Raw genomic sequence first — 12483 nt, forward strand, 5'->3', positions numbered from 1 at the left:
CTATCTTGGGGTCTGTTTTCTCTTTGTTGCCCTCTGGGTGAGGTTGTTCTATGTGGCGGTCTCTTATTTATGTTTGGTGAGTGTTGTTCTTCTGCCCATACTGGGTCGGCAAGGATCTTTTGTATGGCTGGGTTTCTTCCAATGTATTCTTTGAGTTCTTTCTTGTCTGGGAAGACTCTTACTTATCTATCTTGACCAATAATTTGGCTGGGTAGGGTATTCTTGGGTTTGTGTTGTTTTCCTTCAATTTTTGGAATATGTTACTCCACTCTCTCCTCTTCTTCATAGTTTCTGCTGATAGGGCTGAGCATATTCTTATTTGGGAACCTTTATATGTTATTGTTTGTTTTTCCCTAGCTGCTCTTATGATTTTCTCCTTTTCCTCAAAGTTGAATAGTTTAACTATCATGTGGCTTGGTGACTTCTTCTTGGGATTCAGTCTAGCTGCTGTTCTTTCAGCCTCCTGAATGCTTGCCTGGTTTTCATTCATTACGCTGGGGAAGTTTTCCGATAAGAATTCTCTTGCTATTGTTGCAAATGACTTCTTTGTTGTGTCTTCCTCCGGTAAGCCAATAATTCTAATGTTGTTCTGCTTCATAGCATCAGACATAGCTCTCAAGTTTCCTTCAGCTTCTCTGATGATCTTAATTAGATTTTTGTTCACGTTTGTTAAAGTCTGCTTGGCTGTCCTCCAAGCCACTGATGCCCGTTCTCTGCTTCCTCCAGTTTATTCTTGAGGTCCGTGTTTCTGACACTGGTTTTTGATATCTCCTCCCTAAGCTCCTGTATTTCCCTTTGGTGTATGGCCTTTATCTCATCTATCATTTCGTCCTTTTTCTGCATTGTTTCCCTTATATCCTGCATGACTCCAAGCTGCATTCTGAAAATTTATTTCTATGGCATCTCAATGTCTGCTTCTATGCATGCCGTTATGTTCGGGACATCTTCTGCCATTGTCTTTTGTTTCTCTTGTTTTTTTGTTGAGGTTGTTGGGGCTGATGGCTGTTTGCGTTGCGTTGTTTTAGAGGAACCAGGTGCCATTTTCCAGGGAGTTGAAGAGCACTGGCTCCCTCTGAGAGACTTGTATTAATGATTCTTCAAACTGCCTACAGCTAATTTCACTATGGAATTAACCTACCACTTTATCCTCCTGTGACTCCCTCTTAGGGGAGTGCCCCCAGAAGGCTAGTGGGTTGCCTGCTTTGGTGTTTCAGAGGGTGGGCAGAGGTTCCTGCAGCAGCTTGTAAATTTGACGAGTGTTCGCCGATCTGCTTTAGGCCCTCAGGCACACAGGCAGGAATTCCCCAGTAAGAAGTTGGGCAGAGTATCCCCTGGTGGAGGTCAGCAGGACTTTCCCCAGCCTCGGGCTAGCTGCGCAGGGTGGAGCTCACCTAATTGGGTGTGGCACAGGCTTAAATGCCCTAGGCTAAGGAGAGTGGTCTGGAGGTCAGCAATGGAGTGTGAGAGAACAGGAAAGAGACAAAGAAGAGGGGAAAAAATTAAAAAGTAAGCCTGATGAGACTGTGGGGGGTGGGTAAAGGGGGGTAGAGAAGAGAGGGAAACAAAAGCAACAATGTAGCTGAACCCCGATCCCTGCTGGTGGCACTGCAAGGGTCCAGTCCCTGTCCCGAGGCAGGTGGAGGCAAACTGTGGCTGTGTTGAGACCAAGCCCCCCTACCCGCTTCAAATGGTCCCTGCTCCGGCAGAGACAGTGGCAGGCCCAAGGTCAAGCCCCAGCAGGCCTCCACTGTGGTAAGCCAAAAGTCCCCAGCCCCTCAAAACCCCGTGGGTCTGTGCCTACTTATCTTTATGGTGCTCCTCCTGCGTTGCAGCAGCGTTGAATTTCCCTCTAAGCAATTCTCCTGGGCTGAATTCTGGGGAGTCCCTCTGGTATGTGTCACTCCGTCGCCATCTTCCCAGAAATCTGAGACTGTAGATCTTTACAGAAGCACAACTTTCTCTCCAGGAGTAGCTAACGGGTTTTAACCAGTGACCAGAGGTTAGTAGACCAACACATAACCCAACTATGCCACCAGGACTGCTTAGACATTGTAAGGAACCTAGTAAAGGCTCATTAAATACTGCTGTAGTGTGGCAGATGTGTCTTTCAGAAGTTTTCTTGTGGCCCAGTATAAGTGGATTGTTTCTAGGATCAGGGAGTTACAGGACTTTCCATTGTTGTCTCTTTCAAATTAGGGAGTGAGTGTAATAGGTCAGTTCTAGCAGCCTCACATAGCTTCAGGGTTTGGAGGCAAGCCAAACTGGACTACCTTGGCATACATAAATGGTCTGTGTTAATAAGCTGTTCTTCCCACCCGAATCAATGAGTTGAGCTCAAGCTGCTAGTAGATTCTCTGAGTGAATTACAGATACCACCTAAAAATAGAGGTATCTGATTTCCAAAGTGTATGTGAGTCAGTCAGTAACAACAATGTTGTCTACCTGTTAAATTCTTGATGTCATGGTAATAACTTCTCAGTTTCAATTGCAAAATATGGTTAAGTTGAGTTATTGAGTGGATATGTTCATTTAGGTTCAATAGTGGTTAACAGATTAAAAAATTAGTTTCACAGAAGATTAAAACAATTTTAGGTAGGTTGGGATGTGGTAACATAAACTTAATTTTAAGGAAACACAAATTTAGAAGGAACAGTTTAACAAATTCTCAGTTCATTTTTAGAATTAGCATATGTAGAATAAATTGAAAATAAATTCCTTGTAATATCTCTGGCCTTCAAAATGAGATCATTTATTTTTTAAACAAGGAATTTTAATTGTTCTTGACTCGCTGGACTGCTACTTGAAGATTAAGTAAATACTTTTGATTGAGTAGACCTTCAGAATGAGTCATCCCTTGACCCCTTAGAGACGTGACAGGAGTGGTGGTTCCCCAAAGGTACGGGGGTAGGAGAGGAGGATAGCATTGAATAACCCCACTGGATGGAACTGAACAACAGACTTGTAAGTGAATGGATATATTGGAATGTGTAAGATATGTCAATATAACTATTTTTTTTTAAAAGAATGAGTCACCCTTGCTGATTGATTGTGATATGGTATAGTATAGTCTTTTTCAAATATTTTTATTAGTCACAGTAAGAAATGAATAGTAATTTTCCATCCTAGGGCACACACATAATACACATAAACACACCTTAGTTAAAATGTGGGGAGGTGTTGGGTTGATTACTTGAAGAATGGAGGTTCAAATCCACCAGTCACTCTAAAGGAAAAAGATGAAGCTTCCTGCTTCCGTAAAGATTTAGTCAAGGTTGCTATGAGTTAGTCAGTTGATGGCAGTGGGTGGGGGTTTATATGAGTACCTATTATATTCTGATATATTTTATTTTGTAAAAAATCAGATTGCAACCCAATAAATCAATTACTTTTCATTACTTACAGTGTGAAAAGTGCTGGTCTGGTCTGTTAAGACATTGGGAATTTATCTCTGTGAGTTGGAATTGTATTTTTGACAAAACAATTTGGGGCTTTTTATTGTGCTGTGGTCACAGGCTAATATAAAGATCACAAGAACCAAAAAAAAAAAAAAGTGATACTGGAACTAACCACTCAGCCCAGTATTGCCCATAAAATAAAATGACTGCGTATTCATATCAAATCTTCATTTTCCGATTGTATATATACCTTCTTGAAGGTCACTATATTTCATCTATTTGCATTTGTAAGCCACACACATTTTCTAACTACCCAATTATACACGATTTTATTGATTTTACCTAATATTTCCTGGCTGATAGTATTGAGGCGCTGGAGTTTCCTTGGGTTTATGGGTCTAGACTATGGGATATCCAACTGCAACTGGAGTGAGAGATTTTTGTTAAGAAGATATTTAGGTAGAGCAGGTTTTTTGCCCTTTGAGGTGGGTATAAAGTCGTTATATTAAATATATTTCTAATGGTTATGTATTTACATTTTAATCATTTCGTGTCCAATACAAAAAAGATTAACTTGATACTAGTAACAGAACCTAGCATTGAAAATTAGATATTGTGCAATTTCTGAAATGTATACATTTTTTTAAAGTTTTATATATCCCAGCTGGCTCTCTGACTTAACACAAAGATGCTAGTTAGAAATAAACCCGCTTTATTAAATAAGAATATCTTGGAACAGCAGAGTGAGATTAATTTGTTGTTGTTTTTAATTCCACGGTTGTCCTCAGCTGCTGCTGCGCCTCACTGGTCCTATTGTGTACTATGCAGAGCTGCAAGGGAAGGACAGAAACCTTTGATACCACTGAGAAATATCATGCCCATTATCCATTTTCAATAACCTCATTGTGTGAAGCAAAAATTTATTTAACTACAAAGGATCAGGTTACTCAGAACAAACGTGACCCTTGTTCTTATATTGTGGCAAAGTAAATTACAGGAGTAGAGCTATCAACAAGATCTAGCATCTGGTGAGATTTGCTGAAGTGGAGTGGAGATAAAGGTGATTGAAGACTCATATTCGCTCCATAAAATTGCTTCTCATTCAATTTATTGCAAACTCAAAGTGAGCCCTTGAGCACTCCATGTTCTCTTGGTATACCAGTGTTCTCCAGGTTTCGATATCTTCCTTATCCAAATTTGATCACTTGAATTACTCTTGCCACCATTTCCTTGTACTTTGATGCAGTCACACTGGAAACATTTACTCGGGTCGTTCTTGTAATCTGCCTTCCCTGCTCCAGCCAGTCATCTACTGAGACCAGCTAGACATAGTGCATTGTCATATAGACCGAGACTGTCCAAGGTTAAGTTCATTGGGTTCTCAATACTGCTCTTCAGTTCTGTCTCCTGCCCTGGAGTTGACAGAGACTTTTACAACTCTCGTCCAATTTCATGTCCTTTCCCTCAATTATTTTACTTTCTTATTTCACAAAGAAAATCAAGGCCAACAGGGTTGAACTACAGCTTCTTACCCTTTGCGTATATATGAAAACCATTGTTCTCTCTGTTTCCTTCCTTCCCTCTTAAAGGAGCACATCTATGTCTCTTCTCTTGGGAGAAGTTATGATGGAAAGAGAGCAAAAATTGTGGGCAGAGAAAGAAATGCGTGTCAGAACAGTGCTACTCTGCTACTCAGCGGATGAATGGGCATATGGGCAGGTACCCCAACCTCTGGGTAGAGTCATCTGTAAGTGGAGATAATACCATCTTTTCAGGGTCATTTCAAGAATTATGAACAAAGAACCTAGACAGAGAGGTCATCAAGAAATAATAATTTTTCTCCCTTTTCCCTCTTCACTAATACTTTCCTCCTAGATTTTGTTTGGTCTCACCCCTTTTCCATTCTTTCAACATTCTGTAAATGTTTTTCAAGATCTCCCTGTGCTCCAATCATTCTACTATATGGCTAAGGAAAGAAGTGACCTAAACAAAATCTTCAGTTCATAAACTTTAAAGAACCCCGCTCCCGAGACTTCAGCCTCTTCCTCTCTAAGAGAAATAATAGCTTCACTCACTTTGCTTTCTCTGCTCCCCTTGGTAGCCACACTTCTTAAAGAACTGGCTTAATTGCTTCTTTCTCACCCCTACACTGAAACTGTGCCCCCAAGGATCACCATGACCTGCCAACCCAAAGAACATATTCCCATCCTTTTCGCCTGTGGAATTTCATGCTGCCTTCATTGTGTTTCTTCCCTTGGTTTGCTACTTCTCTGATCGTGCCTTAGCAGATTCTGCTTTGACTTCAGCCATCATTTTTCTGAGTGATAGCTTTCAAACCTCTATTCAGACCCTGACTTAGGGTGAGCTCAGATCCATATATTCATGTACTCACTAGCTCCATAGCTGTCCCTCAGGCACTATAAGTTCATCTTCAAAATGAATAGACAGAACTGCCCCTTCCCACTCAAGTATTCCTGTCCTAGTGAAGATTAGGGTTCATAAAGTTACACCAGGAGCAAAGACCTTGAACCACCCTAAATCCTTCCTTATCTTCATCTCTATCTTACTGTCCAGCTAATGGTGTTTCTGTTGCACAGAGGGCCACGAGTAAATGGTATGGTGATGGCCTGTGCAAATGGAGTTCTCGTGGTCATTATGATGGGTAAAAGTGGGTGAGCTTCGGTTCATCATACAGCTCAAGACAATGTATAGGCGCTGTGCTCAAACTGCGGCATATTGATATTGTCAATGGGATATAATTTCAGTAAAACAAGGTATGAATTTGGATTTTTTTGATTCCTTAGTTGTATTTCTATATACGTATGTTTTGGTTTTATAAGGACCTTATGTCTATTTTTGCTTGTATGTATTTCAGAACATAATGATTCAATTTTTTGACAGGCGTGGGTCTGCAAGCTTTTTTCCCCTTTAAAAAGAGACGGGGAAAGGTGTCACAATATAGGAGACCTCAACAAACTAGAATGAAGCCTTGACAGAGGGACCTAGAAACGGAAACGCAAACATTCAGAGATTTACCGTATAGTCCAAAGAGGAAGAGACGAGAAGACTATGCGGTCAAAGGAAAGAGAAGTGAACAGAGGGAGAGGGACATCCTGCCACCACGAAAGAATGGCCAGAACGAAGTAGAGTGGCCCTGGGGTCCCAGAGCTGTAGGACAGAGCCTTCCCCAAGGGCTGGCACTCTGAATCCAGACTTCTAGCCTCCCAAACTGCGAGAGTACCTGTGTGTTAAACCGGTACCTGCGATGTTTCCGTGATAGCCACACTAAATAATGAAGGCAGTGGGTAGGCACACATTTATTTGTGTCCTGGTACTTACTTCTGGAGGATATATACTTAGTAGTAGGATTGCTGGATCAGTTATTTCTATTTTTGACTTTTTAAGGAAGTGCCATGCCATTTTCCACAGTGATTTTTATCCTACAGTTCCACCAGCAGTGTAAGAGAGTTATAATCTCTCTACTCTCGCGCCAACATTTGTTCTTTAATGAGTTTTGTTCTTGTTTGTTTTCTAGCTTTGCTGTTATTGATAGGGTGAGATGAGAGCTCGGTTGCATTTTGATTTGCGTCTCAATAATGGCTAATGATCCTGAGCATTTCTTCTTGTGTTTCTTGACCACTAATGTGTTCGTAGGGAAGCTTCTGTCTTCATGACTTCTGCACATTTTAAAATTAGATTGTTTTTTGATGGATATGTTAATTTTTTCTATAAATTTTAGAGATTATGCCCTTGTCTGATTGATAGTTGACAATTTTTCCCCAGTTTGTAGCGTCTGTTTTTATTTTAGAGAAGTCTTTTGAAGCACCTGAGTGTCTAATTTTTAGAAAAATCTTTTAGTAGTCTAATTTATTTTCCATTTGTATCGTCTTGGTTATCTGTGATAGTCTCGTTGTCAAGGGTCAGGTGTTCATACATGTGTGCATTTGCTTCTGGGTCCTCAATTCTGTTTGGTATAGATGCCTGTTGTCCTAGTCCTGGTTTACTTTGACCATTGTGGCTGTATGGTGCTTTGAAATCTGGAAGTGTTGGGGCATTTCTTGTTCTTAGTCATGGTTTGCTTATGTGGCATCTCTTTCCATATAAAGCTGATCGTTAGTTTTTCCATATATTTAAAGAATGGGAGGGAGCCTTGGTGGCTCAGTGGTTATGCATTGGGCTGTGATCCATGTGGTTGGCAGTTTGAAACCATCAGCAGCTCCATAGGAGCATGTTCACGTAAGAGCAAGTGGCGAGTAAGGATAATACAGAATGAGTTAGGATAGAGGGGTGGCAGGCAGGAGATGACAACAGGAAGGCAGGTAGACCCGTGTCAGGTAGGGCCTTATATTTTAGGTAGTAAGTGTTAAATTTAAAAGAAAAAGGAGAGAGTCACCGCAGAATACAGAGCGGGGATTGGCACCATCCGTGTTACGGACAGACATTGTAGAAAAGCTTGCTGGGGGTGGAAAGGGAAGTAAAGGTGAATGCAAGGAGGCCAGTCAGAAGATATGTATAGAAATGTAACAACAGGTCATAGTGGAGTCGACCAGAGGTCAGCAGTGTGTATACAAAGAACACGTTTTGCTGATATATTTTATGATATAATTTAGGGATAAAATGACATTGAAAACCATAGAACTGGATGAAACCAGCAAAGGAGTAATTGTAGGTAGATAAGAAAAGGAGCTATGAAAGGAGACTAACAAGAGTAGATGAGGAAATAGGGAAAAAATGATCAGGAGAATGTGCTGCTGTGGGAGTTTAGAGAAGAAAATTTTCCTACAAACAATTTAATGGAAAAATATAGATGTAATAAATATTGGGTTAACATTACAAATGAATAATAAAAAGATAGGGCCCTATGGAGAAATGCAAAAATTATATGACTAGGTAATGAATTGAAGGTCACATCTTAATAGCCAATAAACTTATAAAAAGATGCTTAGCCTCGCGCATTCATCAGGGAAATGCAAATGTAAAAGAGCAATAACACCAGTGCTAATGCTGTCAAAGATTGCTAGTAAAGGCCTGTTCATGCTTGGTCACGTGAGCTTTGAAAACCTGGCAATACCCATTAAAAGTAAGAAACACTTGGTCCAGCAGTCTCACTCCTGTAGACGTGTCCCATGGCAATAGCGAAGCCTGCCAACCACAACCAAACCCACTGCCGTCACACTGACTCCATCTCACAGCAGCCCATTAGAGGGTCTGAATCTTTACCAAAGCAATCAGCCTGTCGTGCTACAAAGCAGCTGGCTGATTTGAACAGCCGACCTTGCAGTTTGATGCTTACCTGGTATCACCACCAGGACACCTTAGGGAAGCATCTCAACACATTGCCTTTGAGTCAACTCTGGCTTTTAAATCTGTACAGGAGCAGAAAGCCTCATTCTATTACTGGGAGGTTCAACCCTGTGCCAGCCAGGCTCCTTAAAGAAGCATCCACAAACCAAACTGACTGCCATCGAGTTAATTCCGACTCATAGTGACCCTATAGGACACCTATAGGACAGGGGAGAACTGCCCTGTGGGCTTCTAAGACCGTAACTTTTTACAAAAGTAGAAAGCCGCTTTCTCCCATAGAATGGCTGATGGTTTCGAACTTCGGATTTTGTGGTTAACAAGCCAACGTATAACCACTATGCCACCAGGGCTCCCTTAGAGAAGCATTAATACATAAAAAATATATAGTTACACACACACCCAAACATACATACTTTAGGGGCAAAAGCAATGGAGACAAGATAAAATGCCGGACCCTCCTAGAAATGTTGAATAAATTCTGGCGTATCCAATCCATGACTCATTTTACAGTTCAAAACAAGAACTTTTGACCACATTGTTTGCAAGTCTGGCTCGGTAGTTATTCATCTCCCTTTGGAATGCAGTCTCTTTTGTCTGAGAGGTAGCTAGTTGAACATTGATACTCTGTGTCATGTGCTGTTTGCTTTCCTCCTGCTCCTGCAGTAAAGGCATCCATGGGTTGCTTGCAGGCCCAGCTGCTGTGGGAGAAAAAGTGATAACTAAATAATTTATTGACTGAACAGTGGAACATAATAGGGAAAAATGGAGGGAAAGGTTAATAAAAAATGGTGAAAGGGAAGGAAGAAGATTAGGGAAGGCACTAAATACCTTGTTTCAGGTTAGAATAAACATACTGTCGTAATGTGTACATATTATTGCTGTTAATGGTGTTCATGAAGCATTTTAACTGCCCATGGAATTAAAAATAAGGTACTTGAGATATAATTCATGTAATAAAAGATAAATAAAGGGATAAAAGAGGAAAAATAGGGGCATAAAAGAATTAAGCCAGACATGATAAGAGGGGGCTTTAAAAATTTTACAAATTTTTTCATTTCATTTTTTTCATGAACTTTTTAAAAACCCTCTCATATGTTACAAATATAAATGATCTCCATTTGGATTAATAATTAAAAACCTACAATATAATACTAAGAAGAGGCCCACCTAACACAAAATAGTAAAGGGTAAAAATCATTGCCAAACTCAAGAGTGTATCAGACTTGAGTAAAGCAAAAGGAAAGGTGACCGTATTTCTATCAGACAAAATGAAATGGTATGGTTTTATGTTGTCAACTTAAGCGCAATGAAATTAATATCCAGAATAAAAATTGTGCTCAAATTGACACAAGTCTTTAAGAACTAGATTCACTTGTCCCCAAATTTAGTTGTACATGATTATCTTGCAAAATAATTTTGGATGGGGTTTGGAAGGTCTGATAAAGCAATGAAAATGTACTAAGTAAAATTCGACATACACAGAAATTTTACTGGGGGAGGACCAGGTGAGAATTTCCATGGGGAAGGTAGGAAAGAAAAGGCTAGAATTCTGCTAATATCAGTTCTAGAAACTCAAACCTGGTTGAGAACTGAAGACTCATTCCAAACTCTCTGTGCTATGGCAAAAGGTGCTGAGTTAAGGTTCTCATTGATTTAGCCGATAGAAAGGCTGGTTCTTTAATGGAAAGCATATTTTCAGCTAGATGCCATGTGGTAATGCAAACCCATTGTTGCCAACTCACTCACTGCTGTGTAGTCAATAACAGCTTCCAGTGTGCTAGAGTTCCCTATTTTTATGTCATTTCACAGAAGCCACTAATGTAGATTTTAATGTGAATCTTAGAAGTTTTTTAATCTTGGCAACTAAATCAACTAGAAAAATAAGAGCATATGAGGCAAATAAAAAAATATTTTCAGACCAGAAATGGCACTAGGACAGCCAGTTTGCAACCCTTGTAGTAGGTGTCAGTTATATAACATTATAACAAAGGAAGAGTTTGACCAAGAGTTCTCTGTTTTCTAATTTTATTTGAAAGAAAAGTTTTTATTTTTTTAATTCACTGCTCCTAAGAATGAAAAGTGCATGATGTGATTTTTTTATCACCTACTAATTCAGTGCTTACCACATTATCTAACCATATGCTTTTCCACTTTATGTTCTATTTTTGTTTGTTCAAAATATAATTATTAAAGTTTTTTTGTATTGTTGAAATAGTATTGAATGGAGCATAGTCAAGATTTTCATAGCATTTGTATAAATAGGTAAAGCCTGGAAACAAGAATATATTTTGAAAGTTTTCTCTAATGACCTTGTCAAAAGGTCTTGCCAACTTCATTTAATAGGATTGATGATCAATTTGAGAGACATTTCAGGAGTTGTATGAGGCAGTATTTGAGGGGCCAGAGGAGATAATTACAATATTAAAGACTTTCCCCCCTGAGTAGTAAAGTGGATAATATGTCAATAACTAAGCTAGGAAAAGCAAGTCAGAGGAAATTAGTTCTATTTTAGAGAAACTATGAGGTTTCAGGACTCACAGGTTACCTCGTCCAGTCATCCTTATTTTCACAGATGTGGAAATGAAGGTCCTAAGAAATAAAATGTGTTCTCTTTGATATCACAACTTAAATTAGAGTTAAAACTTCAATACAACTTCCCATAAAACAAGTGCCTCTACTCAAAACCCATCTTTCTTAGTATCCCAGGACCTCTTTGTGGTACAGGATTCGTGTACTTTAGAGAAGTTGAACTTGTAATGGCACAGCAACCCTCCAGTTTTGCCGTTTGTTAGTTCTGAAGGCCTTCTCCACGAGGCAGGACTACCACACCCTTTTTCTTACACCTTTTTATCAATTTTGTCATCACCGGTTGGGTCATTTGGGCCATTATTTATTCCCATTTTCTGCCTCATTAGCTGTTTTCCTGGATATGTGATACCTTATCACAAAAATGTTAAACCATCAATTGCTCATATTCAGGGTGAGGTTGAAGAGAATTAAAACCAGACCATGAGAATCATAATATGACATGAGTATAACCTCCCTGAATTCAGAGAACAACTGAAGAACAGATTTGCTACATGGAACCTTCACGACTGGAGGTCTGACGAGCTGTAGGATGACATCAAAGAATGCCATACAGACAGAAAGCAAAGGGCGTGAAAAGGACATAAAAAAGAAAAGATCAAGGTGGGTGTCAGAAGAAACTGAAGCTTGCTCTTGAATTGTAAATTAGTAGCTAAAGCAAGTTGAAGAAGTTATGAAGTACAAGCTGAAGATCTAGTATTAATAGTGAAATGTACAAAGACCTGGGATTAGAAAGCCAAAAGGAAGAACATGCTCAGTCTTTCTCAAGATGACAGAACTGATGGAAAATTCAAGTCTTGGGTTGAAATACTAAAGGATTCTGTGAATAAAATATTGAATGATACAAAAAAATATCAAAAGAACATGGAAGGAATACACAGTCACTAAGCCAAAAAGAACTAGTCGACATTCACCCATATGAACAAAAACCAGTGCTGCCGAAGGAAGAAGTCCAAGCTACACTGAATGCGTTAGCCAAAAACAAGACTCTAGGGAGTGAGTTGTTGAAATGTTTCAACAACCCGATGAAGCACCGGCAGCACTCATTCATCTCTCTATGCCAGGGAATTTGAGAGACATCACTTGGCCAGCTAACCACAAAAGATCCACATGTGTGCCCATTCCAAAGAAAGGTGACCCGGCAGAATGCAGAAATTATTGAACAATATGATTAGTGTCACATGGCAAGTAAAAAAAA

The sequence above is a fragment of the Echinops telfairi genome, unplaced genomic scaffold (assembly GCF_000313985.2).
Source record: "Echinops telfairi isolate 266 unplaced genomic scaffold, ASM31398v2 ScPeMD7_7;HRSCAF=31, whole genome shotgun sequence".
Taxonomy (NCBI): Eukaryota; Metazoa; Chordata; class Mammalia; order Afrosoricida; family Tenrecidae; genus Echinops; species Echinops telfairi.